The sequence below is a fragment of the Erythrolamprus reginae genome, chromosome 2 (genome assembly GCF_031021105.1).
Source record: "Erythrolamprus reginae isolate rEryReg1 chromosome 2, rEryReg1.hap1, whole genome shotgun sequence".
Lineage (NCBI taxonomy): Eukaryota > Metazoa > Chordata > Lepidosauria > Squamata > Dipsadidae > Erythrolamprus > Erythrolamprus reginae.
Window position 1 is genome coordinate 214,776,176 of NC_091951.1, and position 13,554 is coordinate 214,789,729.

At 47.8% G+C, this 13,554-nt stretch overlaps 1 protein-coding gene across 1 annotated transcript in view; it reads right to left on the minus strand.

The window, feature by feature from the left end:
* The window catches only part of KRI1 (KRI1 homolog), a 157,887-nt gene that overhangs the window by 82,433 nt on the left and 61,900 nt on the right, over positions 1 to 13,554 (minus strand). The gene's annotated exons all lie outside the window — the stretch shown is intronic.

Consider the following 13,554-nt stretch of genomic DNA (forward strand, 5'->3'; position numbering starts at 1 on the left):
TCAGTAGCAGCATTATTTCAAAAATAAGTCCTAACTCCACAGGATTTATATCTAAATTATTTATAAATCATTTATAAATCATTCCTATATTTTAGTACAGGGGTTGGCAGCCTATGGGTCTTTGGGCCCCTTATTGTGGCTCCCTGGCCCATCATTGGCTAGCCTCACCCTCCCCTGGCCTGGAAAGGTAAGGGCGACAGCGGGAATGGAGAAGCACCCAGGGCTGATTCTCTGGTGCTGATTGAAGAACATAGCCACCCTTGGCAGAGGCTTCTCTTCGGGTGACCCTCCCCCCCATGACTCCCTGGCTGGCTGTGGCTGAGGACTCCCATCTTCACTTGTCCCTCTTTATACAAATCTTCATAATATTTCCCCATTATCTTCTCTAGCTGTTCATTACCATATCTGACCTCATCCTCTCTTTCTTTATAAATAATTGAAAGTCTTTTTCTTGTAAAATTTCTCTTTAAAACCCATCTTGGTCTTTTTCATTTACCTTTCCATTGCATAATGATAGGATTATGATCTGCCCACACATTCATTTCAATATCCACTTTTTCTATCTGTTTTGTTAATTCTAGCATAATCCAAATCAAAAAGTATATTGTTGTTCTCTCGTATGCCTATCTCTCCAGAGATCAATCAGGTTCCATTCCTCTGCCTGGAGGCTGTTAGAGTCTGGATGGGTGTCAATAGGCTCAAACTCAACCCTGACAAAACTGAATGGCTGTGGGTTTTGCCTTGCAAGGACAATTCCATCTGTCTGTCCATTACCCGTGGGGGGGGGGGGAATCTTTGACTCCCTCGGAGAGGGTTCGCAACTTGGCCGTCCTCCTTGATCCACAGCTAACATTAGAATACCATCTTTCGGCTGTGGTGAAGAGGGCGTTTGCACAGGTTTACCTGGTGCACCAGTTGCGACCCTATTTGGATAGGGAGTCATTGCTCACAGTCGCTCACGCCCTCAACACCTCGAGGTTCGACTATTGCAACGCTCTCTACATGGGGCTACGTTTGAAGAGTGTTCGGAAACTCCAGATCGTGCAGAACACGGCTGCAAGAGCTATAGTGGGGCTCCCTAGATTTGCCCCTGTCTCATCAACACTCCGCGGCCTGCACTGGTTGCCAATTAGTTTCCGGTCACAATTCAAAGTATTGGTAATGACCTATAAAGCCCTACATGGCATCGGATCAGAATACCTTCGGAACTGTCTTCTGCCGCACGAATCCCAGTGACCAATAAGGTCCCACAGAGTTGGCCTTCTCTGGGTCCCATCGACTAAACAATGTCGTCTGGCAGGCCTCAGGGGAAGAGCCTTCTCTGTGGCAGCCCTGGTCCTCTGGAATCAACTCTCCCCAGAGATTAGAACCACCCCCACTCTCCTTGCCTTTCATAAGCTGCTGACAACCCACCTATGTTGTCAGGCTTGGGGAAATTGAGATACCCCTGGGCTTATATTATTTATGTATGGTATGATTGTGTTGCATGGTTTTAATAATGGGGTTTTAGATGTCTTTTAAATATATTGGATTTGTTATATTGTTGCTATTGTTGTGAGCCACTGTGAGTCTCTGGAGAGGGGTGCCATACAAATCTAATAAAAAATTATTATTATTATTATTGTTGTTGTTGTTGTTATTTTGTTTGTTGGTGTTATGGATAAACAAATCCAGTGCTCCAAAAATGCCCGCAAAAGTAATCGAATAAGGAAAGACTTCTCAGTAACCCCCCCAAAAAACAGAAAAATCTCCCAAAACCAAAACGAAAAACAACCACAAACCCCCCGAAATCCCAAAAATAAAAAATAGATCTGAAGGAAGGAGAGTCCCCCGCAAAAAAGGAGAAGGAAAAGCAAGGAGGAAGCAGTGGAAAAAAGAGAAGGTGAAAGACTTATACATCCAAATTAAAAATCAAATGGGAGAAAAAAGAATGGTGGTGTTTTGTTTTTTAAAATAAAAATAGCAAGAAAAAAGGAAGAATAAACAAAGGTCTTTAGAAAAAAAATATTTTGCATATTTTGCACTGTCTTGGTCCAAAGATAACAGAAGTCCCAAACACAGCAAAAAGCAACAACCACAAAGTTATAACTTTCCCACCAGATTGTCTTGTCATGGGAAATTCTATCTGCCCAAGATCATTGATAAGGCAGCCATGAAAACATGGCACTTAAAATATACCTTTTCCACTCACCACATCCACTAGATGGCAGCATTCTTCCCCTCCCCCCAAAAAAGCCAAAAAGTAAAATATATAATATAGAGCAATCCACAACGTATATCTTTATAAACAATGTTTCCAGATTCAAAAAATAATCAAATAGTACTTCAGCATTCTCAAGAGAAGCCTCCACCAAATAAAAAGTTTATCAGTTATTAGCCTGGCACTTTTTAATTGCAGTCTACTCCGGGAAAGGACATTATAAATCAATCACACTCCCACCTGTGGAATGTGAATTGCAACCTTCAAAGCAAAGCAAAGTACTTCCCTCTCAAGTTACCTCCTTTCGAGCAAATTTTAAACCCAAAGAAAAAAAATTCTCACCCAAATGACTTCATTTTGCTGTTTCTTCTTTGCTGCCGCTACTTCTCCATGCTAAAGGTAACATATTTCCTCCAATGGCAACTGATCAAAGCAACTGGCTCCACCAGGATTTTTGCACCCACCCCGTGAATCTCCAGATTTTCCCCTCTCAATCCCAACCCTTCAAGTCAGGATTGGTGCAAAAAAGCACCTCCAAATTGCCGCAGAATGGCTACCCCCCCCCCCAGCTTGGGAAGAGGCTGCCGACTCACACGGAAGAAGCCACGCCCCCCTCAGGATTTCCAATTTGCATCACTTTCCTTCAAGTTGTTGAAAAAATATAAGAGTTAGAAGTTGGTATTTAATGAGTTTTTGCCAATTTTTGGCTATTTTGATGCCCTGTTTGATTCTGTGGGACAGTTTCAATCCTCGTCAATTTAGTACCATTAGAAAGAGCGGATATTGTTTTAATTTTGGTGTCTCTTCATATAAGGTTTGGAAAAATGTCCTCAACTGTTTGCGGGCAGCCTGTGATTTCTGCACTGCACCTTTGACACAGGTGCAGTAAAAGTGATTCTTTTTTCAATAAGCAGCATTTTTTAAAATAAAGTACAGTGATCTCTCGAGTTTCGCGATCTCGATCTTCGCGAAACGCTATAACGCGATTTTTTAAAAAAAAAATAATTTAAAAAAAACCCACTTCCGCGTTTGGCTTCGGGAGTCAGCTGGGAAGCGGCGCGGCTGTTTTAAAAGGTCGCAGCCGGCCTGGGGGGCTTCCCAGCACCCCCCCGAACCCAGGTGGCTGGGCGAGCAGCGAGCGAAGGGCGGGTGGCCGGACGAAGGGCGGGCGAGCGGCGAAGGGCGGGCGAGCGGGTGCTGGGGGGGGCGGGGGCAGCCGACATTCAAAGCAATCCGCTTCCGCACTTTCGTCGCTCCCCACCTCCACCATCTGCGCATGCGCGGCCATGAGAAAAAGGGCGCGCATGCGCAGATGGTGTTTTTACTTCCGCAACCCTACATTGCGAAAAATCGATTATCGCGAGGGGTCTTGGAACGGAACCCTCGCGATAATCGAGGGATCACTGTATAATAAATAATAACAATATATAATATAATAAATATAATATAACATATTATATTATAATTAATATAATATTACAGGGTACGTTCCAAAAGTAATGCAATTGAATTTCCCGCACCACTCCTATTGGTCGGAGTGGGACCAAAGCATTTGGAGTAGTTGGGGGGGATGCTAAGCTTTGCCGCAAAACCGGTCTCAGTGCTCTCCAAGCTGTAGAAGCGGCAGGATGTCAGTTATTGTAAACCTCTGCGCGCCGACCGTGTCACGAAAAAAATGGAATCGACGATCGAGCATTGTTACGCGATTAGGTTTTGTGCTAAACTGAAAAAATCTCTTGAGGAGACTAATAAAATGATTTGTGAGGCTTATGGGAACTCTGCTCTGTCCTACTCACAAGTTTCGAGGTGGTTAAAGGCCTTTAAGGAGGTTTGGGAAGAGGTTCACGATGAACAACCTGGGTGGCCGTCAATCAGCAAAACCAACAACAATGTAGCTCGTGTTCGACAATTGTTGGATTCTGACCATTGACTGAATATCAAGATGGTTGCCAATGAACTGAACTTGTTGTCTACTGTTGTGTTTCGCATTGTTACTGAAGATTTAGCAATGAAGAAAGTGTGCGCCAAGCTTGTGCCCAAGGTGTTGTCAGACGACTAAAAGAACAACTGAGCGGAAATTTCAAGTGAACTTTTGCAATGTGTAGAAATTGAACCTGATTATTTGGACAACGTCATCACTGGTGATAAAACCTGGGTTTTTGAATACGACCCAGAAACAAAATGCCAAAGCTCCGAGAGGCACACCGACCAGTCCCCCAAACTTAAAAAGGCAGGAATGAGCAAATCAAAAGTGAAAATAATGCTCATTGTCTTTTTCGACAGTAAAGGAGGGGTCCATAAGGAGTTTGTTCCTCAAGGACACTTAACATTGCCTACTACGTGGATGTGCTGGAGAGACTCCGAAAAAGGGTCATCAGGACAAGAAAAGACATCTCCGCTACCTGGCAACTCCATTATGACAACGTGCCTTGCCCCAACGCGCTATGAGTCCGTGAGTTCCTGGCCAAACATTAGGTGCCAACGCTGCCCCCCCCCACATAGTCCTGATGTCGTGCCATCAAACTTCTTTTTGTTTCCTCAGATTAAGGCAGCCCTGAAAAGAACCTGTTTTTCATCCATAGAAGAGATCTAATCAGCCGTGATGAAGACCTTGCGAGAGGTCCCCGAAGACGCCTTCTGGTCATGGCAGAATCACTGGAAAAAATATGTAGAGGCCCAAGGAAAGTACTTTGAAGAATTGTAAGTGCTTGTTCAAATCTGTTCAATAAATTACTTTTTAAAAAAAAATAATTTCATTACTTTTGGAACGCACCCTGTAATATAATCACAGGCTGCCCGCAAACACTTGAGGATATTTTTCCAATCCTTATATGAACAGACACCAAAATTAAAACAATATATTCTTAAAGAAGAGGATCTGTTCTTTCTAACGGTGCTAAAATGAAGAGGATTGAAGCTGACCCACAGGATCAAATAGGGCATCAAAGAAATAATAAGTAAATGTAGAATTGCTCAATTATTTACTGTAATTTGTGAAAAATTTCTAAAACTAATAAAGTTTTTTTTTAAAGGAGGGTCTTTGGACATGGTTTCTCTCCTGCCCTAAGGATTCAGTCATTGCCTTGCTATGTCCTGTCCCATTCTACCCCTACCCCCAGCTCTTCAGCTAACCCGAAGCAGCAGGGTGTAAGCTCCAGCCCGAAGCAGCAGGAAGCGAAGGCTGCCTTTGCTCCAGCGACCCTCCTCCTCCTCTCATCTGGGGTGGAGGGCAAACCAAGGCGATGGCTGGATTTTTAGGACAAGATAGAAGCGGCCCTGCAGCTGCCTTCACACCACATGTGTAAGGCAGCCTTTGCTTCCTGCCACGTTAGGCTGGAGCTTACACCCTCCCTGCTCAGCCAAAGAGCTGCAGGGGTGGGGAAGGGACACAGTAAGGCAGTGGCTCTCAATCTGGGGGTCGGGACCCCCTTGGGGGTTAAATGACCATTTCACATGGGTCGCCTAAGACCATGGGAAAAGACAAATTTCCCATGGTATTAGAAACTAAAGCTTCTATTCCGGCGCCTTGGAACATATTTTGATCAATGAACATAATCTGATCAATGAGGCTTTTTCAGTGGGGATGTTCCCAATCAGCTAAAAGCTTTGTTAGCAGAATTGGCGCTAGACTTATGGTTGGGGGTCACCACAACATGAGGAACTGTAGAACTCTCCGAGTCTACGGAGAGGGGCGGCATACAAATCTAATAAATTATTATTAAATTATTATTATTAATGGGTCATGGCATTTGAGAACCACTGCAGCAAGGCAATGGCCGGATCCTTAGGGCAGGAGAGAAGCAACGTCCAAAAACTCTCCTTAAGCAAGCAGCCACCTGCCCTCTGTGTGCACCTTTGCTGCACTTTGGCACTCGCTTGAGAAAGGTCTCCCTGAATGTGCCACAGCCAGCCAAGTTGTCACGGGAGGGGGAGGAGGGTCACCCAAGGGAAGCCTCTGACAGGGGTGACAATTGTTCCTCAGCACAGAGAAAGAGAAGTGGAGAGAAGGAAAAAGAGATGAGGAAGGGGGAAATGGGTGGGAAGGAGAGAGAGAGAGGGAGAGAGATGGGGAGAGAGAGAGAGAAAAAAAGAGGAGAGGTAAAGAGATGGGAGAGGGAGAAAGAAAGATGGAGAGAAACAAAGAGAAACAAAGAGACTGATACCTGTTTCCCATAGAAAACATCCACAAATCCTGGGTTGGCATAGCTCGGGGGGGGGGGGGGGGGTGTCATGTGACGGTGGGAGTGACATCAAGTTTACCATGCCCACCCTGGTTTTGTAGCTCCAGGTGTTTTGTTTTCTCTGGGAAATGGGTCCAAGTGGCTTAAAGGGTTGCTGACCCCTGCTTTAGGAGATACAGAACAATTTACGATATTTGGCAAATGAATTAAGTTTAAATGACGGGAACTATTTTACAAAGTATAGCAGTTGTTGCTTACATACCTGCCTCCCAGCTGCTTGTCAACAGCCATGTTTGCGCTACTTGAAGAGGTAGCTGGGCTGGCGGTTGAGTTCTCCAGACTTATTGTCTTGGGGAACTTAAATATACCGTCATTCAGCAAATCCTCTGGGTTGGTGCAGGAGTTCATGGCCTCCATGGCAACCATGGACCTGACTCAAGTAGTTCAGGGTCCAACTCATGGGGGGAGGGGGACACACTCACGACCTGGTATTTCTCTCAGAGCAGTTGAGTAATGATCTGAATTTAAGGGACTTAAACACCTTGTCTTTGTCATGGTCAAATCATTTTCTGTTACGCCTTGATTTTAAGGCTCCAATCCTCCTCCGCAGGGAGGCGGAACTGATTAGGTGATTCAACACCAGTGTCTGATGGACCTGAAGGCTTTCAGTTTTACCGGATTTGCTTGTACACAATCCGTTATAATCTTTTGTTGCAGCCTGGAATACGGCTACGGCAGGGGCTCTAGACTGGATTGTGCTCTTGTGATGTCTCTGTGGCAGTAGAACCTGGAGCTCTCCTTAGTTTATCAAGTAACTGCAGTGGATGAAATGCCAGAAGAGACGTCTAGAGAGGTGTTGGGAGAAAAGTAAATTTGAATCTGACCGAACAATTGTAAGAGCTCATATTGAGATTTATAAACTAGTATTCAAGATGACAAGTTGCCTTGATTGCATCTGCGGAATCCTGCCCATCTGTGCCCTGTTTAGGGTGACTTGCTCATTCCTTAATCGAGGGGGGGGGGGGGAGTTGATGAACCCTTCCAAGGTAGAGCTGAGGATTTCAAGAAGTTTTTCACAGGTAAAATCTTCCAGATCCAGGCAGACCTTGACTCCAACTGCAATGTGATGTTGGCTGACGAGTCAGACGAGATGACAGGGGCTCATCTTAGTCCTGTTGTGTGGGAGGAGTTTGACTTGGTGACACCTGATGAAGTGGACAAGGCCATGGGAGCTGTGACCTCTGTCACCTGTTTATTGGCTCAGTGTCCCTCCTGGCTAGTTTCGGCCAGCAGGGTCCAGGAACATGGTCCAGGAGATTGTCAACGCTTCTGAGGGAGGGTTGCTGCAAGGAGGCACTTGTGCATCCCCTCCTCAAGAAAACCTCCCTAGACCCATCTATCATCCTGTCTCCAACCTTCTCTTTATAGGGAAGGTTGTTGAGAAGTGGTGTTGCTCCAGCTCTAACAGTCCTTAGATGAAGCCGATTATTTGAGCCCTCGACAGTCAGGATTCCGGTCTGCCTAGAGCAGGGGTCCCCAAACCTTTTACACAAGGGGCCAGCTCACTGTCCCTCAGACTGTTGGAGGGCCGGACTATAAAAAACCCTATGAACAAATCCCTATGCACACTGCACATACCTTATTTAAAGTAAAAAACAAAATGGGAACAAATACAATATTTAAAATAAAGAAGAAGTAATAAGTAATTAAGTAATTAATAATTAAGTAATAAAGTAATTTATACTTCTTTATTAACAAGTAAATTTAAACTTAAATCAACAAACTACCTCCACTTCTCCTTCCTTCCTTCCTTCCCTCCCTCCTTCCTCTCCACTTGTCTCTTCCCTCTTCCTTTTCTTCCTTTGTTTCATTTTTCTCTCCCTCATTCTTTCCCTCCATCATTTTCTCATTTTTCTCTTTCTCTCTCTCATCCCATCTCTCCCTCTTCCTTTCTCTCTCCCTCTCTCTCTCTCTTTCTCTCTCTCTCTCTTTTCTGTCCCTCTCTTTCTCTTTCTTTCTCTCTCTTGTTTTCTCTCTCTCTCCTCTCTTTCTCTCTTTCTCTCTTTCTAACTTTCCCTCTTTATATATATATATATATATATATATATATATATATATATATATATATATATGTCACATGTTTAAGCTGAATTTTTTGAAAATTAAGGGAGACTAGGATAGATCTATTATATATATATATATCTCCCTCTCTCTCTATTGCTCCCTTTCGCTCTCTCCTCTTCCTTTCTCTCTCCCTCTCTATCTCAATTCAGTTCAATTCAATTTATTAGATTTGTATGCCGCCCCTCTCCGAAGACTCGGGGCGGCTCACAACAACGATAAAAACAATATCATAATGGCACAAATCTAATATTTAAAATAACTAAAAACCCTATCATAATTAAAAAACCAAACAGCACATACATACCAAACATAAATTATAATGAGCCTGGGGGAAGATGTTTCAAATCCCCCATGCCAGGCGGTATAGGTGGGTCTTAAGTAGTTTACGAAAGGCAAGGCGGGTGGGGGCAATTCTAATCTCCGGGGGGAGTTGGTTCCAGAGGGTCGGGGCCGCCACAGAGAAGGCTCTTCCCCTGGGGCCCACCAGACGATATTGTTTAGTTGACGGGACCCGGAGAAGGCCAACTCTGTGGGACCTTATCGGCTGCTGGGATTCGTGCGGTAGCAGGCGGTTCCGGAGGTACTCTGGTCCAATGCCATATAGGGCTTTAAAGATCATGACCAACACTTTGAATTGTGACCGGAAACTGATCGGCAGCCAATGCAGGCCACGGAGTGTTGAAGATACGTGGGCGAATCTGGGAAGCCCCACGATGGCTCTCGCGGCTGCGTTCTGCACGATCTGGAGTTTCTGAACACTTTTCAAAGGTAGCCCCATGTAGAGAGCGTTACAGTAATCGAACCTTGAGGTGATGAGGGCATGAGTGACTGTGAGCAATGACTCCCTGTCCAAATAGGGCCGTAATTGGTGCACCAGGTGCACCTGGGCAAACGCCCTCCTCGCCACAGCCGAAAGATGATGTTCCAATGTCAGCTGTGGATCGAGGAGGACGCCCAAGTTGCGCACCCTCTGAGGTGGGTCAATACTTCCCCCCCCCCCAGGGTGATGGACAGACAGATGGAATTGTCCTTGGGAGGCAAGACCCACAGCCACTCCATCTTGTCTGGGTTGAGTTTGAGTTTGTTGACACCCATCCAGGCCCCAACAGCCTCCAGGCACCGGCACATCACTTCCACTGCTTTGTTGACTGGACATGGGGTGGAGATGTACAACTGGGAATCATCCGCATATTGATGATACCTCACCCCATGCCCTTGGATGATCTCACCCAGCGGTTTCATGTAGATATTAAATAGCAGGGGGGAGAGGACCGACCCCAGAGGCACCCCGCAAGGGAGAGACCTAGAGGTCAACCTCTGACCCCCCACTAACACCGACTGCGACCGACCGGAGAGGTAGGAGGAGAACCACTGAAGAACAGTGCCTCCCACTCCCAACCCCTCCAGTCGGCGTAGAAGGATACCATGTTTGATGGTATTGAAAGCCACTGAGAGGTCAAGAAGCACCAGGACAGAGGACAAGCCCCTGTCCCGGGCCCGCCAGAGATCATCCATCAACGCGATCAAAGCAGTTTCCGTGCTGTAACCAAACTGCTGAGGACCTAGATATTCGGCTTCTTCCAAAGACCGCTGGAGTTGGAGCGCCACCACCTTCTCAACAACCTTCCCCATAAAGGGAAGGTTGGAGACTGGACAGTAGTTATTAAGCACGGCTGGGTCTAGGGAAGGCTTCTTGAGGAGGGGGCGCACAAGTGTCTCCTTATAAGGAGCCGGAAAGGACCCCCTCCCCAACGAGGCGTTGACAATCTCCTGGACCCAGCTCCGTGTCACCTCTCGAGTGGCCGAAACCAACCAAGAGGGACACGGATCCAGTAAACAGGTGGCGGAACTCATAGCTCCAATGGCCTTGTCCACTTCATCAGGTGTCACCAAGTCAAACTCCTCCCAGACAGATGGACAAACACGTTTAGCCCCAGTCACCTCGACTGACTCATTGTCAACTGATACTGTTATGCAATTGGAGTCGAGTTCTGCTCAGATCCGAGCAACTTTATGAGCAAAAAACGAGTTAAATTCCTCGGCACTGCCCTGCAGGGGTTCCCCAACTCCCCCCTGATTTAGAAGGGAGCGGGTCACCCTAAACAGAGAAGCTGGGCGGGATTCCGCTGATGCAATCAAGGCGGCATGATACGTGCATCTTGCCGCCTTGAGCACCACTTTGTAAGTCTTAATAAAAGCTCTTACAAGTGTTCGATCGGATTCAGACTTACTCTTCCTCCATCGCTTCTCTAGACGTCTCTTCTGGCGTTTCAACTCCCGGAGCTCCTCGTTGAACCATGGGGCTCTACAGGGTCTAGTGCCACAGAGAGGTCGCAGTGGCGCAATTCGGTCAAGAGCCTCTGCTGCAGCCTTGTTCCAGGCCTCAGCAAGAGACTCTGCCGAGCTGTGGATGAGCGAATCTGGTAAAACCCCAAGCGCCTTCTGAAAGCCCTCAGGGTCCATCAGGCGTCTAGGGCAGAACCTCCTAATCGGTTCTGCCTCCCTGCGGGGGAGGATTGGAGCCAGGAAATTAAGCCGCAGTAGAAAATGGTCTGACCATGACAAAGGCAATGCTTCTAAGCCCCTTAGTCTCAGACCACTATTCAATTGCTCTGAGAGAAATACCATGTCGGGTGTGTGTCCACCCTCGTGAGTCGGACCCTGAACTACTTGAGTCAGGTCTGTGGCTGTCATGGTGGCGATGAACTCCTGTGCTAATCCAGAGGAACCACCGAGCGACGGTAGATTGAAGTCCCCCAGGACAATGAATCTGGGGAACTCCACCGCCAACCCAGCCACCTCTTCGAGCAGCACAGGTAGGGCTGTTGACACGCAGCTGGGAGGCAGGTACGTGATTAACAAGCCCACCTGAACCCCTAAGTTCAACTTCACAAGGAGTGACTCACAACCCGCAATCTCAGTAGCAACGTGTCTATGCAAATGGAGGCTCTCCCTGGCTACAATAGCCACTCCTCCCCCCCTTCCCTGGGGTCGAGGCTGGTGGCATATCTGAAACCCGGCTGGGCATATTTCCAAGAGAGGCACCCCTCCCTCTGGGCCCAGCCAGGTTTCAGTCACACATGCCAGATTGGCCTCCTCATCCAGGATCAAATCCCGGATGAGGAGAGCTTTATTCACGACCGATCTGGCATTGAGTAGCAGCAGCAGCTTGAGCCTAGGGCCCGGATTACACTCATCACCAGGATCCCTCTTTTTCTCTCTCTCTCTCCCTTTCTCTCTCTCTCTTTCTTTCTCTCTTTCTCTCCCTCTCTATCTCTCCCTCTTTCTCTCTACCTTTCTTTCTCTCTCTTCTTTCTCTCACTCCATCTTTGTATCTCTCACTCTTTTTCTCTCTCCCTTTCTATCTCTCCTCTTCCTTTCTCTCTCCCTCTCTTTCTCCCCTCTTCTCCCTCTTTCTTCCCTCCCTCCTTCCCCTCCCTCCTTCCTTCCTCTCCCCTTCTCTTTCTTTTGGTCCACTTCTCTCTCTCTCCTCGCTTCTCTGGTGGGCACCGCCCCCGCGCCCTCCCCTTCGCTCTGCCCCCATGGCAGCTGCCATTGATGCAGCGACAGCTCCTCTTGGATCAGGCCCCACCAGCGGGTGCCGCTTTCCACGCAATTCCAGCCTTCTCCCGGCCCGACTGGCGCAGCCACCTCGCTGCTGACACAGGCGGTGGGGACCGCCCTGTCCCTCTTCAGGGCCTCTTTGACAGTCCTTCCCGGCAGAGGCGCCGCGTCTGCCTTCCCAACAGCTCCTGCCGCTGGCGCGCAGCTCTGTTCACCTGAAGCCTGGCGTTGACGCTGGAGAGCGGGCTTTGGGTTCTTGGTATTAGCGGCTGCCACGGTGCCATTGTTGTTGTTGTCGCGGCGGCTGCCCTGTGCCAGCCAGCAAAGCCAGCTGCCTGGGAAAGCAGCGCAGGAAAGTGGTGCATTTGAAAAAGCAGTAAAAACATAAAAATATAAGCTCCCCTCATCCAGATTTACTCCTGGAGGAGTAGGCCGACCTTGCATATTTGACTGAGACCTGGCTGGGCCCAGAGGGAAGAGTACCTCTCTCTGAAATGTGCCCAGCAGGGTTTCAGGTATGGCACCAACCGCAACCCCAGGGAAGGAGGGGAGGATTGGCTATTATAGCCAAGAAGACCTTTGGCCTACGCAGACTTGCTGCTCCTGAGATTGCAGGTTGTGAGTCCCACTTTGTGAAGTTGGATCTAGGGGTGCATTTGGGCTTGTTGCTCACGTACCTGCCTCCCAGCTGCGTGGCGCCCTGCCTGCGCTGCTCGAGGAGGTAGAGGGGCTGACGGTGGAATTCCCCAGACTTATTACTTTTGGGGATTTCAATCTACCGTCGCTCAGTGAATCCTCTGGGTTAGCGCAGGAGTTCATGGCCACCACGGACCTGACCCAAGTAGTTCAGGGTCTGACTCACAAAAGGGGGGCACACTCCCAACCTGGTATTCCTCTTGGAGCAGTTGAATGTTGGTCTGAGATCATTTTCTGCTATGGCTTGATTTTAAGGCTCCAATCCTCCCCCGCAGGGCGGCGGAACCGACTAGGTGGTTCCACTCCAGGTGCCTGATGGACCCAGAGGGCTTTTAGAGAGCGCTTGGGGTTTTACTGGATTTGCTCGTATACAGTTCGGCAGAGTCCCTCGCTGTGGCCTGGAATATAGCAGCAGCAGAGGCCCTTGACCAGATTGCGCCTCTGCGACCTTTCTGTGGCAGCAGACCCCAGAGAGCTCCTTGGTTTACCGAGGAACTCCGGGTGATAAAGCGCCAGAAGAGACATCTAGAGAACTGCTGGAGGAAAAGTAAATCTGAATCTGATACGACAATTTTAAGAGCTCATATTAAGACTTATAAAGTGGCGCTCAAGGTGGCAAGATGCGCATATCATACCGCCTTGATTGCATCCGCGGGAAACCCGTCCGGACACCCTGTTTAGGGTGACCTGCTCCCTTCTTAATCGGAGGGGGGGCATTGGGGAACCCTTGCAGGGTAGTGCCGAGGACTTTAACAAGTTTTTCGCTGATAAAATCACTCAGATTCGGAC